Source organism: Anabrus simplex, chromosome 8 (genome assembly GCF_040414725.1).
Source record: "Anabrus simplex isolate iqAnaSimp1 chromosome 8, ASM4041472v1, whole genome shotgun sequence".
NCBI lineage: Eukaryota > Metazoa > Arthropoda > Insecta > Orthoptera > Tettigoniidae > Anabrus > Anabrus simplex.
The window spans coordinates 33,851,307-33,875,332 of NC_090272.1; the positions used below are offsets into that span (position 1 = coordinate 33,851,307).

A 24,026-nucleotide genomic window follows, 5' to 3' on the forward strand; every position below is an offset into this window, starting at 1 on the left:
AAAGTCTCCGAACTTTGGAGTTGGTGGGATTTTGATGAGATCGTTGTATTGTTACCTGTTTTTGCCGGTAAAATAGTGTCTTCAGAAGGTATCCTTTAAATGATAGGTTGTATTAACATACATACATGTTTATTAATTTCTTGTATTGTGAGTTTTCACCTACCTTCGTATTTATTTCTAAAATAAAATACTGTTTGATATTTGACTCCCATTTTATAATATCGAAAGGACGTTCGATAAACGAGGTTCGTTTAATACAAAAACAACCTTTAATATTGAACACCACTGAAAATTACTGGGCTGTTTATGATCTTAATTTGTAGTATTGTTTTATTTGGCGCCAAAGTTCGGATTTCTGTGGTCATGACTGCTGAGGCATCTATCTGTAACTTGAGAGGGCCTGAATTTTGAACCTTATCGGGTAATAGTTAGATTTCCTTTACAATGTGTGTGTGTATATCTGATGCCGTACGTTGTTCTAATCACTTTATTTAACCCTCCTGTCACTATCCAAGGTTTCTCGTCGTCGGCAAATAAAGTGGCGTCAACAAGAGGTAGTGTGTGGGGGCAGTTACCCCTCACTTTTTGAAACAAAAAACAATTTTATTATTTTTTAACCATTTAAAACTACAAAGCAGAAAATAATTATTTTGCAGTTCTTCCTTATTTCCGTTACTTAGTGCTCAGAGCTTGACTATGGTCAAAATTAAGATGCCCAATGGGGGAATTGTCCCAAAAGCCAAAGTTAAACCTTTTGAAAAAATTAAACGGTGCCAGTATTCATTATCTGCCTTGACTGAAGCTGTTCAACAGGTTAAGCCTGGTATGTTGTCTCAAAGGCAGGCATCTAAAACATACCAGGTCCCTTTAACAACGTTAAACGGCAAATTACCTGGACTTCAGAAGATTCAGGCTGCCCTTGGCCGGAAGCCATTCCGGAGTCCACGAGAAGAAGAGGGCATTAGTGAATGGATAGTAGCATGGCTAAGAGAGGATTTCCGTTGAAGAAAAAGAATTTACTCGACACTGTTCAGCAAATTGTGCAGTCATCAGGAAGTAGCACGCCGTTTAAGTATGGAAGACCTGGTAAAACCTGGTTCAAATATTTTATGGGGCGGCATCCTTCCCTGTCTCGGAAGAAGGCTGAAACTATTCGCAAGGGCAGGGCTGCTGTCTCGGAAGAGAGAATACGTGGTTGGTTTGCTGGACTGTCGTGCAACCTGGAATCTGAGGATGTAAGATCAATTATGGAAGACCCAAGCAGGATCTTCAATGCAGACGAGACAAATTTTCTGTTCCATAAGGTTTCAGGAAAGTACCTTGGAGTAAGAGGGGAACAGCTTCAAATTACAGCAACCTCTAATGAAAAAGAAGTCATAACAGTGCTCGGAAATTTCTGTACTAACGGACGTTGTGCCCCAACAATGACTGTCTACAGCAACATATGACTTCAGCAACTTATCAAAGATAGTGTACCTGAGCCTTGGATCTACGAGAAAACTGAAAGTGGCTGGATGAAGGCCCCAACGTTTCTGAACCACCTTCAACACTTTAGGTCATGGCTAGAGGTAGAGAAAATTACACTTCCTGTTATTTTATTTCTTGATGGACACAGGAGTCACTTATCCCTTCAAGTCAGTGAATATTGTCATGATCATGGAATAATATTGTACTGCCTTTTTCCTAATGCCACCCATCTTCTGCAACCAGCAGAAGAGAGCATGGGAAAATGCTCTTCAAGACAAGAAAATACGAACTCTCGGTGCACCAATAACCAAGGTAAACTTTGCACCCATGTTAAAGAAAGTTTGGGATGATGCTGTTAGGCCAGATATTGTGAAAAGCACCTTTCGTAAGTGTGATCTCTATCCACTAGATCTCAACGCTGTGGACTACACAAAATGTGTTGCAGATATTTTGAAATCCCCAGTGGAAAGGCAACATCAATAGAGTGACAAAGACAGCCCCATCTACCCTTTCCACTTCCAATCAGAAGTTAAAGTTTGTGCTTGATGTCCTGGAAGAATTCTTACCTCCTCGTATTCTCGATTAGTTCGATGACAAACTAAGATGTGATGGAGAAAAACGGAATGATGGCGAACCAGATTTGTATGCTTATTGGAAAAATGTTACAACTCGGTACAATGCAACACGTGAAATAATATCAACTAATCAGAATGAAGCGATGACAGACAGTTCATCAGAAGATGATGGTGATCAGGGAAGAGGTGATTTCATGTGGAATGATGAACGTTTAGAGGTGTATGTACCTTCGCCCAAGAAAGATTTTCCTGGCGCCATCATTTTGAAGAGTGGAGTAAAAGTTCACAAGCCAAAAATATTGAATGAGCATTAAATTGCTTCGGAACTTGCTCACCCACCTCAAGTAGTAGCGAGGATTCTTTCAAAGATTTTCTCAAAGTTCCTCAAGTATCAGAAAAACCTCATCAGTTTAGATTAAGGAAAACATACGCGATATCTTCAAAGGCGTACCGGGAAGCATTTAAGAGAAAGAAAAGAAATAAGGAAGACTAAAGACATGTTCTGCTGTCTGTGGAATGGTAGAGATAAAGAAACTGTTTTTTTGTGTGTTTCTCAGGATGTTTTAATGTGTATTAATATCGCCTCCTCTACTTTTGTGATTTATATTTAAGAATCATTCTATTTTGCTCATGTTATTACAGTCATATAATGTCTAAAGTAAAGTGATTTATAATAAATATTTCTGTTCGGTATTCAAAACCTTATTACATGTAATAAATATCATTTTGATCCGTATTGATGATATTTGATTAGAATAATAACAGTAAGTTATTTCTTAAATTGACCACCTAATCAATACAATAAGTTGGATGATTTACATTGATCTATTAACTAAAAATGGTACATGTTTCGCCTAGTATGAAGGCATCATCAGCCATAGTCTTAACCTCGAAATAGAAAATAAGCACTTGAAATAACATATAATAAGAAATTGATTTTAAAAGTCTTGAAGAGACTTAAACTAAAATTAACATTCAAAATAACAATGTTGGTTTAAATTTTTTTTTTTTTTTTTTTTTTTTTTTTTTTTTTTTTTTTTTTTTTTTTTTTTTACAATGTGAAGAATTACAAAGGTGAAAGTATGAAAATTATTGACATAAAAGTTGCTATAAGTAAAATGGACAAAGCAACAGACTGTGATGAACAAGTAGTAAGATTGCTAAAAATTAAGTTGACTGATTGGCGGTTATAATTATACTCTGACGAGAATGACGATCAGTCATATTTATTCAAAAAGTAATATTGAGGAAATAATGTTGAAGGTTGGTCAGGAGATCACTAAATTCCTTTTCAGGAGACAAAAGACGAAAGTCATAGGCATATGGTAGAAATGTAGAACACACTGTTGAGAAGATAAAAAGTTGTAGATTAAATGTTGAAGAACAGTGTTAAAATTGAACCTCTGTGGACCATCTCAATTTGAAGCGATGTTAAAATGTTGTGAAGAATATGAGTTTATTGACAGTTGAATCATTTGACGAGGTGAAGGTAGTTTGTACGTTATGAATCAAGTTTGTCCAACTCTTGACAAAATAACAGTTGTGTATTGTGTTGTGTATTGACATTTCTACCATATGCTTATGACTTTCGTCTTTTGTCTCCTGAAAAGGAATTTAGTCATCTCCTGACCAACCTTCAACATTATTTCCTCAGTATTACTTTTTGAATAAATATGACTGATCGTCATTCTCGTCAGAGTATAATTATAACCGCCAATCAGTCAACTTAATTTTTAGCAATCTTACTACTTGTTCATCACAGTCTGTTGCTTTGTCCATTTTACTTATAGCAACTTTTATGTCAATAATTTTAATACTTTCACCTTTGTAATTCTTCACATTGTAAAAAAAAAAATTTAAACCAACATCGTTATTTTGAATGTTAATTTTAGTTTAAGTCTCTTCAAGACTTTTTAAATCAGTTTCATGTTATTATATTTATTTCAAGTGCTTATTTTTTATTTCGAGGTTAAGACTATGGCTGATGATGCCTTCATACTAAGCGAAACATGTACCATTTTTAGTTAATAGATCAATGTAAATCATCCAAGACAATGACTTATTGTATTGATTAGGTGGTCAATTTAATAAATAATTTACTGTTATTATTCTAATAATTTAAAACCTTGCCGTTCGATATATAAAAATCATGTTCAATAAATAAAACCTCACTGATCGATATATAATTCAGACTGTTCAATGTATGAAGGAATACAACTGTTGCATTTAAGGGCGCCTCGAGCCTACAAATTATACATTTTAAAAGTCTGAACAAGCTAGTTGCAACCAGGGGATATTCCGTTAAGATTTTATAACTATTTCAGAGGTCTGTTCTTCACTGGAAAAAAATACTGATCAGTAATTCATAGAGATAACCTTAAGTTTTCAATATATAGTGCCACAACCCTAATCCTGTTTTTATGAGGAATGGCTCAGAAAATTTCCCCTCTGAACTTAACTTTAGATTTTGTGTTGGTTAAGGTGATTTCTATTAATTTGATTAATTTTGGGTGGAGTCCAAATTAATTTTAAAGTGATGGTCTGTTCTCTGCAGCTTCTCCAAGGTCTTACACCTCCCTGGTTTTCACCTAATTCTTGCTCTAGTTCTTCTTTAATCCTACCATATAGGATTCTGGAGAGAATCATATATGTGCAGTCAAGGAGAGATGTACCTCTGTAGTTATCTGGATTGTTCTTTTCTCCTTTTTTTTTTTTGTGGAGTGGGTGAATTATAGACATGGTCCAGTGTTTAGGAAATTTTGCTGTTATCCAAATTTTTGATAGAGCCATGTGTAAGGAGGTCCGAACTATGTCGCTGCCACATTTCCACATTTCTGCAAAAACTTGTTCTTCTCCACAGGCCTTGTAATTCTTAAACTCTTTTGAGTGCTGTCTCACCAATTATATTGCAGAATTATTATTAGTAATAATAACAGAAACATTCATATAGGCAACTGATTATATTAAAAGCCTTTTGGCAGGTAAAACAAATTAAAAATGCAAAAATTAAGGAAAATCGAAAATACAATAACCATAATGATAAAAGTAGAAATACAAATACCCCACTGGCTCTCAGTGACTTGATGAGTTTAAAGTTCTTTGAGTCATTCTCTCTTCTTTTCATCCATTCCCTTTTCCAGATTCTCTCTGGGTAGGGTAGTGTACCAAAGCCCTCGACTTTACTCGATCTTTCCACCATTCGTCTTCTAGTACTTTATTGCTATTGATTCCTCTATTTGCAATACAGTCCACAACAGAGCTACTCCATCTATTCTAGTTCGTCCCCTAGGCCTCTTTCCAGTCTCTGTATCCATGAATGTTCTCTTTGGTATTCTCTCTCCTAGCATTCTCATTATGTGTTCAAACCATTTTAGCTTCGCTATATCAATCTCTTCTTGAAGTTTACACACTCCCACGCTTCTCCTTATTTCCTCATTTCATATTCTATCTCGTTCTTGTCTTTCCCTATATGCTTCTCAAGAACCTCATTTCAGCTGCTTGTATCTTACTTTGGTTCCCCTTAGTCAACGTCCAGGATGCTGAAGCATAGGTCAGTGTAGGTTTATAATAGGACGAGTATAAAACCTTCTTGCACTTCATTGGCACATCTTTGTTCCATACAATGTGTCTCACTGGTAGAAACTTGCAGACTGCTGTATTCTTAAATCAATTTCTACATCCAAATTTCCATCTTGTGACATCACGCTGCCCAAATATTTAAAATCTGTTATGGTAATGGTGTAAACCATACAGCCAGTGTCTCCACACTGAGTGTTGAGCAGCAGTAAATAGCCTGACCCACTATAAGGACCTATAAGGGCAGAGGAGTCCTTATAGGAGGGAAATGGGCCGTCAGTGGAGAAAATGCCACTGAAACCCCATATCAACTGTAGCGTCTGTACTCCAGAGGAGCGGCTACAAAAGGCGGCCGTTCTCCATGTTAGGAGCGGCCTACAAGTTTCGGCTGGCAGTGGCTCTAAAATGCCTTTGGGAGTGGTGAACCCATCGTAATAAAAGCCTATATGATAAGTGTACTGAAGCCTCTTTGAGTCATTATTTCAAGTAATATGACTGGATCCGGATAAATACTAAATATGATTTTCTTAGATTACCATAGACCGTTACTGTAACCACATAAACAGGAAATCTAGCAGTCGTCCTGAACTTGCATTGATTCAGGAAATAAACTTAGCAAAGGGCCCAATGGAAACATAAACACATAACACCAGGATAGATCCTCTGTCCACAAAATCATACAAGGGAACATCACATGACCTAATAAATGAATGTAACTTTACATCCTTTTAGTCTGTCGAAAACATGAACTATAAAACATATAACACTATAACATGAAATGACATGTTTTGTTCTACAAGAACATCCTCAGATTCTATCAAATCAGGGGCCGATGACCTAGATGTTAGGTCTGTTTTTACAACAAGCATCATCATCATTATCATCATCATCTATCAGATCACTTCAAATCATGCATATATATATATATGTATAATATTGTTTACATTGCAAATAAACTTGTCATTAATTGAGAGTTGATGATATTATGAACAAGTATTAACAAGTAATGATTGTAGTAGTATTCATCCATCACCTTATTCAATATTATGACTGAACAGGCTGATACAATTTCACAAAGTTACATCCAGCTCACTCGGCTGCACACCGTCCAATGGATACCGTATTTGAAAAGCACAGTATATTATCATTTGAGCCTACATTTCCCATTGTCCTTGGTAAACAATCACAATACAACTTCAATAATTTTCCTCAGTTCGTGGACCCAAATAATGCCTTGGCTGATGAAAGGTAGTCTCCTTACAAGCAGTTCTGCACCACTTACAAGCCATGTCCTCCCATTATTTTTACCAAAATTAAATCCCGGCAGATTACGTCCGTATAACATTGAATGTTCATACTATTTGATGCTAGAAACTCATATTCCTCCTCTACTTCCACAAAGAACAGCTCAGTCCCCAATGTCAACATAGAATGAATCGAAGCTTTGCATCTCCCCGTGGCTAGAATGCCAGCCGGGGATTCCCCCACACTTACATTGCACAGCTGTCTTGATCCATGTAATTAGCATGCGACTAACTCAACTAAGTGAACCACGTTGCTTTATAAATTACCACATATATTACTTGTCTTCTTAATTTATAAATAAAATGCTGGTTTACAAAATAATTTCAGTTTTAATAGAAACAAAGTTGATCAACCTGAATATCTTCCTAGTTACACGTAGCTTACATTCTGATTTGCTGGATCATACTTAGCATCAAGATTTCAAACCTCCACTCTCTCTTATGTCCCTCACATGTTATATCTGTCTTCAGAATGGAAAATTCCATAACCGGTGTGGTGCAGTCACTTCTTCACTTTGACATGTGTAGACCTCTGGCCTGTGCTGGATGACTACTTCTTATGACACCTTAGCAAGAAAAATGCAATACTCCTGCTATATGATTTTTCCAATACACCACCACAAAGACTGGTATGAACCCAGTAGTGTTCATCTTCCCTACACTTTTTGAGTCAGTTCTCTCTTCTTGTATTTATTCAGAAATATCCAGAATATTCTACCAGTCTGGTGTCCCAATGTTGCATTTTCTTCAGCCAATGTTAATAATAATAATAATAATAATAATAATAATAATAATAATAATAATAAGTTAAAGATTGTAAGAATGTGATTAGTATTGAACTAGCTGATGTACCCGTGCTACGCCACGTATTCTCAGAAAGACTAACTTTGTGGTTTTCCCAACTGAAGTCAACATAGGCCATTACAATGGCTTCAGTAGGAATGTTGCAATTAAAAGCAATGCTATCATATGAAATACTCGTTCAAATAAAAAACCACACATTTTCTCACTTTTAACAAACAGTCTAAAGTTCCAGAGCTAGAATGACCAGGCCGCAGACAGCCATGAAGACTCCTCTGCCGTTATTCCATTAAGCGTGCACACTGTTTATTCCAGTCAGTGGCTCGGAGTAAGGGATTGAATAGCTGGAATACTATGATGTACCAGTGTGTTACGTACCACTAGTATCAGAAAATTTATCAACCAGAGGAATGGCATGCTAAAGAAGAGAGAGATCTAACTCCCCAGCTACTTCCCGTCAGTATTCAGGCAGGCTGTTATGCTCGGTACACAGCAGTAATCCCACCTATCCGAGATGAGTTGGCAGCAGGAGACACAAAGCACATCACAACGAACAATGGTCAGTGATATTGTTGATCAATTTTATGAGCTGCTTTCTGTATTGTAGGCTTTTACATTTAGTTTTCTTCCGACTCTGTGATATTAGGGCATCTAATGTAAAGTGAATCCTCCTTTCTTTCATGACTGCCTCTTGTCTTATTATTCAAGCGATCGTTCCTTTATGATTTTTTCTCATTTTTATATTCATCTTCACAATTTCCCTTGTCGATATGGACCAGTGACCATGCATTTTTACAGCTTAAGACAATCATGACAAAATCCATCATCATTTAACACGATTGAACAATATTTCCATGTCACAAATTCTCAGTATTGATATGGACTAAGCAACTAAAGTCTAAATTCATCCAAAACAATAACAACATTCACCACTAATCTTATCATAGTCTGTACGGTAAAAATGAATAAAACATAAATGATCGGAAATTGTATTTTCTGTAACTTTTGTTATGTAGTACTTTTCGATAGGACCAATAACACAGGTAATTTAAATTTTAGGCGCCCTCCCCTAAACTACCATTTCAACCAGGGTGAATAACATTATTTTTAGCCTAGACTGTAGCTCCTTATTCCCCGACTTTACATTCCGATTTTCATTCAATTCTGTTTATTCATTTTCTCGTGGCTCAGCGTTGATATAGACTGAGCAACAAAAATCCAAATTCATGAATATCTCTGTTATCATAGCCGGTACGGTAAAAATGTATAAGACATAAGTTACCAGGTATTTAATACTGTATAGTTATGTAGTATTTACCAGTATGACCACTAATAACATAAATATTTGAGAATTAAATTTTAGGCCTTCTCCCAAACTACCATTTCACTCAGCGTGAATAACATTATTTCTGGTCTAGATTGTAATGACTTATTCCCCAACTTTAAATACGGATTTTCAATAAATTCTCTTATTCCGTTTTCTCGTGATGTGCGTACATACATAGCCACAGACAGACAGAAATTACGGAAAATTAAAAAGTGCATTTCCTTCTTACAATATTTACACTTAAACTTTAAAATAAACTGCAACCACCTATAAATTATACCACAAACCACCACTGTAGGGTATGCTTTACAAGAACAGAATATTTAATAAGCCCTAATGTATAGCAGCTGGGACATTTAATTCTCATGAACCAAGGAGTTGACTCATTTTCAATACCGTACACTGCCAAACAAATGCAGTATTTGTGGAATGTATAGATGATGTGCTGTTTCTCTGTATCACCCTTGGGATATTGAACCAAGTCCATTTTGACTTATTCTGACTGTCAGTTGCTACTCATTAACATCACAGCTTCCCTAATGCTTGCTTTTTATCTCTTGGTGGCTTTAAAGTTCTATTGCTCATTCTATTGAAATTTGGAATATTTGCTTTGGTCACTTACTGAAGTAAAGCTCTCTTAATATCTTGGAAGTGCCATTGCAGAAATTAATGTTATGAGTATTTCTGGCTTGAATCTCAGATGTGTTTTCAGATGTGTACGTTAATGATCTTTTTGTAACTAGGTCTTACATGACAGAATTGAATTTGAATTTTGTGATATTATTTTGTAAATCATGACAGATGATTTTAAAGACAATGAATTCTTTTTTATATCCTTGGGATAAAAAATGAATGTTTCAATCCATATTATTCAGTGCTTATGTCAGCAGTGAGATATTTCTGATAAGCTCTGCCTATTTTCAATGCTTCTATTGATGGGCAGTTCCCTTTGTGTTCATCCTCAAAGAAATTTTTGAATGATCTGTACTGTATTATATTCTACTTTTAAAGGCAAAAATACAGTACACTTGTTATATTTGTAATAGAGTTAAAGCACAGCTTTGTAAGAAATGAGTCTCTTGCAGCCAGTACCAGTTTCTCTTCAAAGGCATATTTGTTTCTATGAAGAGTGAAATAATGAAAATAGCATTTGTTTACAAGCAAATACAGTAGAACCTCAGTAATCCAAACCCCACAAATCTGAAATTCCTGATACAGTAATTCAAACAGAATCTGTGATAGAGGTAAAGATTAATATCTCACTGAGAAGAATTTAATTTTAAAGATAAAAACTTCTTCACATATGTTACAGTACATTGTTAATACTGTAGCTCAAATACAAATCAGGGTATGAAATAGAAATGACTAATACTGGAAGCAGTTTCATATTGTGTTCTGTACTGTACATACAAAACGTGTTTGTTGCATAAAAATGTCATGAGTGTATTCTATAATGCACTCTTTAACAGGACTGATTTTTACTGTTTAAGAATATTGTATTTTTCTCTTAATTTAGGTGACATCCAGTTTTGTTTGAAAACAGTGACTTTCGCTTAACTAGAAAAATCACTCATAAACTTTTGCCTTAAGGAGCTAAACCAGCTTGATGATGCGATACTATGTCAGCATTACATAAACATCACGTCTGTTGGGCTGGCACTTGTATGTACAGTATTACATGGGTAATTTTTTTCTGGATAATCAAAATATTTCAGAATTCAGTTAATCCAATTAATTCAGATTACCAGGGTTCTGCTGTAGCTGGTTATTTTTAATGGCTGTACAGAAATGAGACTCTGTAGGGTCATGTAGAAAATCTGCACATCGACACATATTATTTTAATGAGCATTACTAAAGATTTTGGAATTTGACTGCCCCTTTCTGATAATCTTCAGAAAAGGTATGTACTAAAGTAGGTTGAATATGACTACAAGTATGATTTTATATTCCTAGATCCTTTTTTCATGCTCGTTGCTATCACAAGTGCTACTGCAAAATGCGAAGACTGTGAATGGAAGATTGTATCCTATCATAAGGACAGATTATTTTTGTTTCATATTTCAGTTCTGGACAGAACCATTGTTGGGCTTAGCAACTTGCAGCTAGTGATCATGTTCACTGATGCAAGTCTCATTCCATGAGAAAAATAACATCACATAGCATAACAGCTAACAATATTAATATACAACCATTCCATATTTTGATAGAATTCTTATTTTATTGTTTGTGTAACTGTTGTTGTATTTGATGTCACATCACATCATGGAGCTTGTGTGAAGGTAAAGTCTAGAGCATCTGGTATATACGTGTTTTTTATTTTATTTCTTCTTAACCTGTAAAGTTTATACCACAAAACGGGTGCTATCATCCATATCAGCTCATCAATTATTTCTAAAAGTGCATATAATTTCACATGTTATTTTTTTAAGACCATATAAATGTTTTTATATATGGAGTGGTCATCAACATAGTGTGCATCATTTTGAGGATATATAACTTGTTAAATTCTACAGTTATTTAACACATCGTAACTTTCCACTTCTCCATTATAGGTACCAGTATGCAACTGTAGACTACACATTCATCTGTATCAACTACATTTTACAACATTGTTACTGTTTCTCTGCAATTTTCCATTTTCTCTTGTATTCAGAGAGGATATTGAAAAAGTACTTTACTGCATTTTGTGATGTTTTAAAGTATGAGAAATGGCTGGTCCATGGTTGTATGCCTGGACCACAGTTATGGGAAAGGACATTAGTAGAAATTCTAATAGTTTATAAGATAAACAAGGCTAAGATTGGGAACTTTAGACAATGATTTTTGCAATTGGAAAGGCAATAATGTGGATTTTCCACCTTTAGATAACTACTTGTGTGGTCACAGGAAAAGTGTGCTCTCCTATCATACATGTGCACAGAAACTCAAAGAGGACATTTCAGAACTAACCTGTTCCATTGTTGTCATGTGTATCTTTTTAAGTTATTATGATGATGATGATGATGTGCTATGTTGTAAACTAATATGTACTAATGTATCTTGAGTTAAATTGATGTAGAATTCAACAACAAAAATGTCCTCAATATGATACATGTTAAGTTACAACCACTCTATATTTGATGTTGAAAACTGTGCAGAATTACAGTAAATGGCTGTTGTATTCTATTTCTATATAAAATCAGATTCTAATACTCATCCGCTATGATGAAGATACTGTTACTCTAAGGTCATCATAAAAGATTACCAGAATGCAAAAATTGTATCATTCATATACTGTCAGATGTACCAGAATGACTCACTTTTTTTTTTTTTTTTTTTTTTTTTAAGAGAATAAAACTTGTTTAATTGTACTATGTTAACGAGAGTGGAGAGAGAGAGAATGTGCGCGCGCGCGCGTGTGTGTGTGTGTGTTTTTACGAGAGAGAAAGAGAGAGAGGGGGGGCCAGCTGTCAGTCTTTCCAAGCCCTGCGGCTTTGGTATGATGTGGAGCTGAGTTTGTTTTATGATATGCAGAATTGAAACTGTTTGTAGCACTGCAAGAAGTTCAGCATAAGTCGATCCAGGATCATCCTGAATCATTGGTTGAACCAGCTTAGAGAAGTAAAGTGTTGTAAAACAGAATGTTTTAAAGAAGAATATAGTGCATAGCTTGCAATCCTGTGCAAGAAGTCATAACAGTCAGTTGCAAATCAGAGTTTAGAATTAGGTATTTCCAAACCTATGATTCACAGGATTGTTTAAAATTTTTAATTACTTTGATATGCTAGACAATTGCTAAGTAATAGGTTTTTGGAATTCTGGCTTTCTCTCTCTCAATATTGTATTTAGAAATACATTTAGAGATGTAATTTTATCATCGAATAAAACAATATGCTGGAAGCATTGTCAAGCTTGTACATCATAATGCAAAGACAAAATGGATGCAAAACAAAGCTGTCTAGTTATATTCAGTTCCTTCATATCGTTATGGATTTTCCTTTCCCAGTTTGACTGTGTATTAGTACAAAGAGCAGCAAAATACAATTGAGGAAATAAATGGAAAGCAGATTATTTTATTTTGTTTTATTATTTCTTATTATTTCTGCATTGCATCTGTTTCCTTATATTTTGTTAGAGCTGAAGAACAGTGAATACAGTTTTATACTGCAAAATTTCTGAAACATGACTGTTATAGAAATTCACTTGAGAAGAATTCTTTCTGTCATATTACCTCTTTTATCTGTGCTAAGTTCAGTGCTATCCATTAAGCTGCCAAACAGACCTTGCTCAATTGGTTGCTTCTTAAGAATGCTGAACTCATATATGCCTTTATCTTTTATTATGTAAAATTTTCGTGATATTCAACTGAAGTAGTCCTTAAGAGGTACCGAACTTATATTACACACGTTAAATGACAGTATGTTCATCATCATCATCATCATCATCATCATCATCATCTTCATCATCACTGTCCCATTCCAGTCGCCCGGGTGTGGTTAACAAGCCTCCTCCACTCCTTTCTGTCCTTCCACTTTTCCTGCTCCATTACTTCCGCCACATCCAATCCAGCTTCTCTAATGTCCTTCAAAATCTGATCCATCCACCTTCTTCTCAGTCTTCCAACTGGTCTCTTTCCCTTAACTTCTCTTTCCAATTCCCTTCTTGCAACCCGTTCCTTTCCCATTCTTTTTACATGTCTGAACTATCTCAGTCTTGCTATCTGTATGTTCTGTACTAACGGTTCTATATTTAGCTCTTCTCTGATTTTAATATTTTGAATTTTATCTCTTCTTGTCTTTTTAACCGATGTTCTTAAAAATTTCATTTCTACTGCTTGGATCTTACTATCTTGTCTCTTATTAGTTACCAGTGTTTCTAGTCCATATGTTACAATTAGTATGAAATACTGTTTATATAATGTTAATTTGGTTCTCTTAGATGCTTTGTTATCCCATAAAAGCTCTCTGACTTCATAAAATGTTGTACCTTACTTAGTCTGTTATTAATTTCAGTTTTGATTTCATAACTTCCATTAATAATGCTACCCAGATATGTAAACTGTTCTACATTCTCTAACCGTTCTCCGTCTATGTTCACTTGGCTTCTCTTTTTCTCTTTTCCACAGTGTATGACTACAGTTTTCTTTTTACTAATTATCAATCCAAACTCCTTCAGATTTTCATTCCAAATGTCCAGTCTCCTTTGTGCTTCCTTTTCTCCCTTTCCCCAAATCACCACATCATCTGCAAACACCAAAATATTCACTTCATCACTACTGATACTCTGTTTCACACGTTTTATGATTTCACCCATCAATATAATAAACAATAATGGTGACAGTGCACATCCTTGCTTGAGACTTTTTTTGTGTATAAAATGTTTCCGAGTCACCACTCCCCACTTGTACACTGCTTTTACTCTCATGATACAACATTTTTATCTTGTTAATTAATAATTTTGGTACATTCCTTTTCAGTAGGCATTCCCATACATGTTTTCTCTTAACTGTATCATAAGCATTTTCCAAATCCAAAAATACGAAGATGATTTCCTTGTTCCTTTGCAGATGTTTTTCCATTATCATCCGCACTGTAAATATCAAGTCTGTTGTTGATCTGTTTGGTCTAAAGCCATATTGTTCTTCCTTTAACTGTGTTTCTATTATATCCCTCTGTCTTTTATCTATGACTTTTTCCATTATTTTTAGCCCATGTGATAATAGGGTTATACCTCTATAATTTTCACATTTCTTCCTATTTCCTTTTTTGAACCATGGTACAATGCTTCCTTGTTGCCAATCTTCAGATATCCTTTCATCCTTCCATATGGCATTGAGGGCTCTATATAGCCACTGTAGTCCACTGATTCCTGCTGCCTTCATCATATCAGCATTGAATTTGCCTTTTCCACTTGCTTTACCTTTGGTCATTGCTTTCACTGCCCCTTCAAGTTTCAACCATGTTATCAGGTTCTCTTCTTTTTCTCCATCCATTATTTCCATTTTCTTATCTCCTTCTTCCTCCAGGCATTCATCCTCATTATGTTTTTCAAAATACTTTGCCATCACTTTCCGAAGACCCTTTTCGTCATGTACTATGGATCCATCTTCTCTCTCTAATGCCCTGATTTTTTCTTGATTTATTCTTTTTGATTGTATTACTCTGTATAATAGTTTCTGATTTCTTCGACTATCTTGCTCAATTTTGTTCATAAACTCTCCCCAACATTTCTCCTTTTCTTCCTTGATACTCCTCTTTACTTGTAGTTTCAATCTTTTGTATTCCACATGTAACCTTTCTATCCGTCATATCTTATTCTCATCCCGATGATATGTTTCTTGCTTTTCCGTATCCATTTCTTTCTTTACCTTGTTCCTTTTTTTTTTCACCACCGTGTCTCTCTTCCCTTAACCTTTGCTTTTGTTTTCCCGCATACCTCAGTTGCTGCAACCACAAATGTCTGTCTTAAATTGTCCCACTCTTCTTCTCCACTTTGTATGTCCGTGTTAGGCAACTTCTTTTTTATCCAATCTTGGAATGTCATTCTTTTATCCTCCTCCTCCAATTCCCAAATCCTGATCTTTGGTTTCTTTAGTACAATTTTAGGGATTTTTACTTGTCTTAATTCCACAATTAATAATCTATGATCATCTATATTATTGTTGTTCAATTAAAATGGGTCGTTTATGGCCCGGTGTAGAAAATAAGTAAGTTTTCTATTTCTTTGGCTATTTATCACTTCATACCGATAGTAATTACTCATTGTACACTTTTCACTTATTTTTAATCAATTATATTTCCGTCATATTAAATGTAATTGGGTCAAAATTTGCTGATCAAAATGCTTCATTAGTACATACCATTTACATAAAACATCCAGAAAATTATAGGAACATACCTCTTAGGCCTACAACTTTTTCCTTCCGATTGTAGTCGGGTAAGCAAAAATATTGCCATCTGATCAAAAACTCCCATGTAGGTGGTGTACTTTTTAGCAACATTTGGTTAGTAGCAACAGAATAATATCGCTCAATTCTTAGGGGATGTACCCCAAATTCACTGGAGAGGAGGGAAATGACCAGAGTATTGATTTGCATAGGCCTTAGGCCTATCACTGTAAGAGGTCAGACAAGAACATGAGGTGGTCGAGGAAATTAGTACAAGTAATTTGAATCACTGTGTGACTCAGCTAGGGTCCCCTTGGTCGCCAACACACGCTCTCACGATTAGAGCCTCTGGGGTTTCTCCTTTCAGTTGCGTCTTATGACAGGTAGGGGACTTTTTAAAATTATATATTTAATCTGTTACAACCCACTTCTCCTTTTGGGTATATCACACAATATTTAGTATCAGAGTGTGTATGAAAGATGTAGTTTACAGTTGTCGAGTTTGTCTAGTATGCCTCATTGACTTAACACATTCACGCCCATATCCGAGTTATTGCCTATAGCGCGTGACCATGCTGTGAACCGTATCCGAGTTCTCTTTACTCTTTAATATGATGTATTGGGACACAATACTCCTTCAAATTGTAAAACAAAAGATTGTGTCATATTGTGTTATTCTTTGATCTAACCACTGATGAAGGGAATGGTTGAGATTTCCTGAAACATGTATGGTTTAATAAATAGTGTTTCTTTCATTTAATGAGTGTATTGATCAAGGCGGATTTAAATAAACTATTATAAATAGTTATATTATACATTACCCCGGATAAGCGCAACCTTGAACTGGAGCCGTTCCTACGTAGCTGGGATCTATTTTGGTCACAAATTGGTGCGAGAGAGATGAATGCTTCTACTCACCCGAAATACATGGCCACGGCGATATTCCCTCCCAAATGCACTTCTTTTGTTTTGTTTCTGAAGGTGGCCTTCCGCTGGTCCAACTACCTAGCTGCGTAGTTGGTTTGTGATTGCACAAGCATGTGTATAATCACGTTCTGAAGTGTAACCATGGCGTGTAGGGACAATATAAATGATGCAAGTGGTGCGAATTTACAAAGCACAGTTTTTCAGCTGCTTGAAAATTATCTTGCCAGGGGTATACAGTCTATATGGATAATTATTACAATAGCGTTGGACTCTCAAAACAATTACAGGAACAGAACACTGCCGTATGTGGAATAATACAGTCAAATAGGGGTGTACCAAAAGATCTAAAGGAACATCAGGGAATTCTCATATGGGAGGAAAATTGAACCTGACATACAAGTACAGTCACCTCTCTCCAAAATTCAGCTCCATCTACTTCATCAGCTCCAAGTCAACGTCCCGCGATTTTGCCGTCAAAAAGGGCACCGCCAAGAATCACCAGTTACGTTAGATGGGAAGAGAAAAGAGCATATTCTCTTGAAGTTTCCACCATCAAATAAAGTCAAGTTCCTCAAGAAGGTGCAAAGTGTGCTTCAAAAGTAAAATTATTAGTGAAACACGCTATTTTTGTGGGAAGTATGGTGTTCCATTTACCCAGGAAAGTGTGACATTACCTACCACACCTTGCAGAGATACTAGAGGACTTCATTAAGGTATGTGGAAAATTTTGTTTCCATATCTTGTTTAGTTTAGAACTTATTGTGAAAAGAATTCGTTGTTGTTTGCTCTGCCACCAACAGCTGGAATAGCTGGGCCAGCCCTTTAACTAGTCCCCTCAGATGATGGGTGTGAATGTGTTAAAGTCTGGTACAGTTTGTTTATAAATATAATTGACCTAGGATCGGAAATAACTTGGTTGCAGGAGGTACATGGGCCTCTTTGGGACTAACTGTTTGCATTGATTGGGAAGCTGAACTGCCATCTGACTTTCTTCCTCACTTGGTGATGTGGCTTTACTGATTCTGTGAAGGTACTGAAAGAATTTCTCATGGTTGAATAGGAATTGTACTAGGGTGAATGAGGGGAGTAGGTGTGTAGTCGGCATCTGGAAAGAACAGTTTTGTAGATGACACATTTGCAGAGGATATGTACAACCTGTTTTAGAGGTGTTTGTAGAAGTCTCTTAGTTTCTGCTTACATTGGAATAATGGGAGCTTATTGTATATTATAATTTTCTGTCTCGTGGAATCCACTTTAGCTAGAAAATCAGCCCATTCCTTTCTGTAATGTCCGGTGTGTCCTCGGATCCTGTGAAGTGCGATTTTGTTGGTTGCAAGTACAGCATGGATATCCTTTCTATCTTAATGATTGCTGGGTTGGTGAGACTGGATGAGATAGCTTTTAGTGCAGTTTGTGAATCAACATTGATCACATATCTGTCGTTTGTTTCTTAAGTACCACCAATACCTGAATTCTTAAAACAATAAGAAAAAACACATTAAAGATTGAAACATGTTCTGTAAAGTAATCTTCTTAGTTAATAGTAATTATTAAAGCGAGTACAACAGATACAACAAAGAATAATACCAATGAGATACTTGAGCTTGCATCACTGAAACCAAGGCCAGCAAGTAAACAGGCTCGGGCGCGGGCACAAGCGAGCGAAGTCACGGGACCTGTCCAGTCTTTGCTGAACAACTGCACTTGTATGAATGATTCTTGGATTTGCTCACATGAAATACCTATCTTTTTTATTTATTTTACAAGCATTTGTACACTGTAACAGAAATCTCTGCATCTTACATGGCTAGCTGTATTATGCATCGCTAGCGACTGAAAAAAAAGAAATCGTTGTGAAAAATGCAGGGGAAATAAACAGCTTAATTTGGGGATTGAAAGATATCTCTAGTCATTTTTATTTTAATCAAATTCATCTCATACAGTACTCTTCCTTCATATTTGTTACTGCATGAGAAAACAAAAAATAACTTACCAACTTACCCCAGTTTTCCATTATCCTACTTCTCTCTTCGGTCCTACTGAAGGAATGCTCACAATGTGAAATAACATTCCTCTGCTGTATTTGTTCATTTATATTTCCATGAGTAGAGTCATTGTAGTTTAGTACACTACAGTTGATGTCCCTGAGAGAGGAGTGAAAGTGGTAAAATAATTACTGAAAAGCATTAATAACACAGGAGAAAAGGGCACCAAAATAAAGGAAACAAAGCAGAGTTCAGAACCAAAATCTTATTCAGAAAGTTGGAAATATTTTACAAGATTATTTAGTGTAACCATACTGGGTATTTTAGGCCAGCTATTACATAATTTGGTTTCACAAACAGATATATAGATGGAATAGTTGGATGAGAACCTCCAGAAGTCACTTACCAGGTTTGAAGTCTCGTCCTCCCTACTTTCATTTCGTCACCGGCTGAACTCATCAAGCATACGGGCAATGGAATGTTCGAAAAAGAAAAATAGGCACTACATAAAATATCCCACTATAATACGTACAATTCATGGTTTGCATTTACAAGACGAAATAATTTACACATCCCTACTTTCTGATATATTCTACAGTTTCATAGTAATAATGTCTATGGGCCTAATAAATTATCATCATTGACAAATATAATCTGTAACTATATTATCGAGGTTATACATCCTGTAATATGGCTGCAAATGACACCAATAAGAGTACCACTGATAACAAAACACAATGTCAATTTTGCGGGCAAATGTATAAAGGCCTTAAGATACATATAAGTAAATCACACCCAGAGCAATACAGAGCCTGCTTGTTGAATCCATCTATGACTACACCTAGCCAGTCTAAAATTCCACCTTCAGATCCTATTCCTATTTCTAGTAAAAATGGTCAGTCATCGAGGTTGGAAATAACCTCTGATCAAAGAGAGCAAAAAAATAAACCTTACCTCGACGAACTGAGTAAATGGCTAGATATTTTTCAGCATGAATTGAGTGATGCTGAATTCAATGAACAAGTCACTAATTTTGTAAACTTCCTTGCCACAGCTACAGACCTACTGCCAGGTCCAAAGAGTCCAGTTACTAGATATATTGAAGCTCGTAAACGTGGCACTTACAAAAATAACAACCGACAGTATAAAACCTCCAGTAACCCACAGAGATCCTCTAAGAATGATCGTGAACGTCGGAAGGCTAAATTCGAGTATGAAGTGACTCAATATGAATATTTTTACCAAAGGAGGAAAACAATTAGAAAAATTTTAAGTGGCAAAAGAACTAATAATTTGAAACTAGAGAAAGATGTTGAAGGATATTTTAGGAACAGATTTAAAACTCCTAATGATTGCATGAGAGACTCCTATATCGATTATACGAATGAAACCTTAGATGATACAATTTCAATATCTCAAGAGTTAGTTTTCTCTATTATCAAGAGCATAGCAATTGACATTAGCCCAGGTCCGGATAAGGTTTTATTGAAATCTGTTTATGATCCACTTGCTGCTAATATTTTAGCCCATATCATCAGAAGAATATTTGAAAGTGGGTTCATTCCTGAGGTTCTTTAAGGCAGCGAGAACTGTTCTTATACATAAAGGCGGTGAAGAGAATGATCTGTCCAAATGGAGACCGATTAGTATTTGCTCCATTATTCGGCGCATATTAAGTAAGATCCTTGATAAAATTGTAAGGGAATACATCCCTTTGAACCAGTTCCAAAGAGGTTTTGTCATGACCCCTGGCTCTTTCATTAACGTGAATATTGTTGATGGCATTTTACGAACAGCTGTAATGAAAAAGATTTCAGGCTGCGTAGTATTCCTCGACATCAGCAAAGCCTTCGATAGTATTGGACACAATCACTTAAAGGCTACAATAGAGAACTCTATACTACCCAGATCCATTAAGAAGTTACTAGTCAACCTTCTCACAGAAAACACAACACAAGTTCAAACTGCTCGTGGTCATACAGATAAGATAAACATCAAATGTGGAGTGATGCAAGGAGATCCCATTTCACCTTTCTTATTTAACTGGCGTATAAACCACATCCTTGATGAACTTACAGACATCAAAGTATCAGAAATGTATGGTTTTCAATTGAGTCCTAACACTGTACCTTTAACATCCCTATGCTTTGCCGATGATCTGGTGATCATAGCTAAAGATCAAGCAGCAGCTTCAATCCTAGTCACTTCTGTCATAAATCTGCTTCAAGAAATAGGTTTGCATATAAATGCAGACAAATCAAATGCCATTATTATAGAAAATGGTAAACTTCATTCTGACGATATCGTGACGGTCTCTGGAAACATTAGAAGTATAAATGATAGTGAAGAAATAAAATATTTAGGGGCAACTTTCAGACAGACTTTAGTCTTCAGTGAACATCAGGCACTTGAAAAATTGAAAGCTAACTTAGATCAGATTACCAGGACTCACTTACTCCAACCGCATCAAAAATTGACTGTAATAAATCAGTTTATTGGCCCTACACTGATATACCCCTTCCAGACTGTTTCGGTTGAGAAAATTCCCAAATCAAGTCTGTTAAAAGCCGACAACATGATCAGAAGCGCACTTAAAGAAATTCTACAACTTCCGAGTGACACACCGACAAGTATGATATATTCGAGCCACAAATGTAAAGGGTTAGCACTAATGCGCGCTACTTGGGAAGCGTACCTTCAACAGCTGAACATCAATCTTAAGCTAGAAGCTGTGAATGATTCGCACGTAAATGCTGTTCGAAATTTCACAGCAATAAAAACTCGCTGCCTATCTAAACTTCAACTCAATGAAGAGACATCAACGAAATCTGTTAGACAACTGCGCGATATACTTAGAACACGCGAATTTGAAGCTTGGTATGCATATCCACAAAAAGGAAGAGGTGTTGAGTTATTTGCTCAAGTTCCTGCTGCTAATTCTTGGGTTACCAGAAGAGATGGTTTAACTTGTTCGGAATGGAGGGAGATGTTGAAGATGACAGCGATGGTTGCACCAGTACGTACTCTGCCGGGACGTTCTACCAGCACAGGCCACTGCAGACACTGCAGTGAGTATGAAATCTTACCACATGTGCTGGGGAGTTGCCCTCAAGGGGAACTGCTTAGGATCAAACGCCATAACATCATCAGAAACCTGATTGCTAATGCTCTTCGTCTCAAAAATCTAGAAGTGTACGAAGAAGTCCACTGCCTCGCCGAAGGAGGCAACACTCGCAGGATTGATATTATAGCGATTGACAGACGGAGGAACGAAGCAGAAATTATTGATCGTACGGTACGCTTTGAATCTTCAGCCTCTCAGCCGACTGACGTAGACAATGAGAAAAAGGATATCTATAATCCAACCATCCCTTTCTTTCTTGAGTCGTATAACCTTAAAAAAATTACGGTGACTGGACTTTTCTTTGGCGCGAGGGGAATAATTCCCAAATCTTTCGTCACATGGCGACAAAAATATAAACTAGCGAGAAGCCTACAAGATGAGATAGTCGTCTCACTCATCAAGTACTCCATTTCGATTCTTCGTCACCATTTATATGGAGTTCATGCCATTTAACATGGTTAATTGTAACTTATCATTTTTTTAAACATTAATCTTTTTATCTTCTCTCAAAATTGTTATTGTGTATTATTCTGTGTCTTATGGCAAATCTAGGGTGTCCTGGATCAGACTAAATAAATAAATAAATATTAAATGAGAAGAATCTTCGTTAAAATATTATTTGCTAAACATTTTATTATACTGATAAAATCACACGATATAGTACCATACTACAACACATAAACAAGAAACAATCAAGAATAATGTCCTTGTAGTTTATTCATGGTTGTCGAAAGTATACATTCCCATAAGTACAGTTCCCTTAAAACACGAGATTGCATTGCCGTATATCAAACACATGGTCCATTTGACCATGACAATTATATATTTACACTGAACACATACGTGTATCCTGGGTTTACCTAACAAATTATATTCAAAGAAAAATCAGCCAACGCTGGAATCGAACCAATCACCATAGAACACTTTGGGGAATAATAAAACACACAAACACATTACATTTAAAAAAATGTCAAACATATATCACACAATACATCTCGAAGATTATGGCTTAACCTAGCCATAGTACCTGCTTAAATTCTTCGCTCCAACATGGGTCGAACTCAAGTACTCCAGCTTCCAAGGTAAAAAATTTAAAACTCCAATCACGAGCTAATTCAATGCATAAACATGGGAAGGGGTCTATCCTTCGCAAAATCAGAAAATTATCCGCATTACTCATAACGTATCATTAGAATGGAATTGAGACTGCTCTGACGAATGAAAGGAATCTCGCAAGTAAACCTTAAGCTTTGCTGGGAACTACGGAATGTTCCTCGACCCTAAGTCCGCACGTAGTAAAACTGTCAATCATGACAACAGTTGTGTATACAGCTCCGTGGCTACAAAAACACATTGAACTTGTCGTTTCTTTCTTTCTTTCTTTTATATATCATCTCGGCTTGTTCTCAAGTTCACGTTCATTTGAGAGCCATTACTTCTTATTATTCATTATTTGGCTATATATTCAGCCCAATTCAATATATCACAACAGCCATAATTACTATTATCTTTTATCATTCCAACAACATAACATGTTACAGCTTCACTCTTCCATATCATACCACCGCATCTCAAACCCTTTCTATTAATTTACAGAGAAGACTCCATTCTTACAGGTTATTTAATTCTTCTCGCATATCTATATAATTCGCATAATACCTCAGTTTGGGACATCTTCAATGATCATCTATAATCATACGGGATTTATAAATACCTGAATCACCTTGAAGCAAACATGTAGTTTATATTCAAACTACTATGAAAATCTTTACCAGATAGTAGCATTACGAAGAAATTATAAGTTTAGCTAAATTGCTATTCTTCCCAAATATGTGCTTCATATAAACTAAGAATTTATGGGATCTACATAATAATTCATGCAAATAAACCTGCTAAATATCAATGATTACTCTTAAATCACTTGAAAACCCTAATTAAATTAATAAATAATATTTTCTCAGTCACACGCGTATAGTGTTCACTACATTTAATATGATTATTAATTATAACATTCTAATATTTACAAAAATAAAATTTGCTACTGGCATGCAAATCTCGTGGTTTAATATATACA

The 24,026-nt window shown here is 35.8% G+C and overlaps 1 pseudogene; it reads left to right on the plus strand.

Moving 5' to 3' along the window:
- Positions 1-1,686: 1,686 nt before the first annotated feature.
- LOC137501895 (uncharacterized) overlaps positions 1,687-24,026 on the plus strand; it is a 142,756-nt pseudogene continuing 120,416 nt past the window's right edge.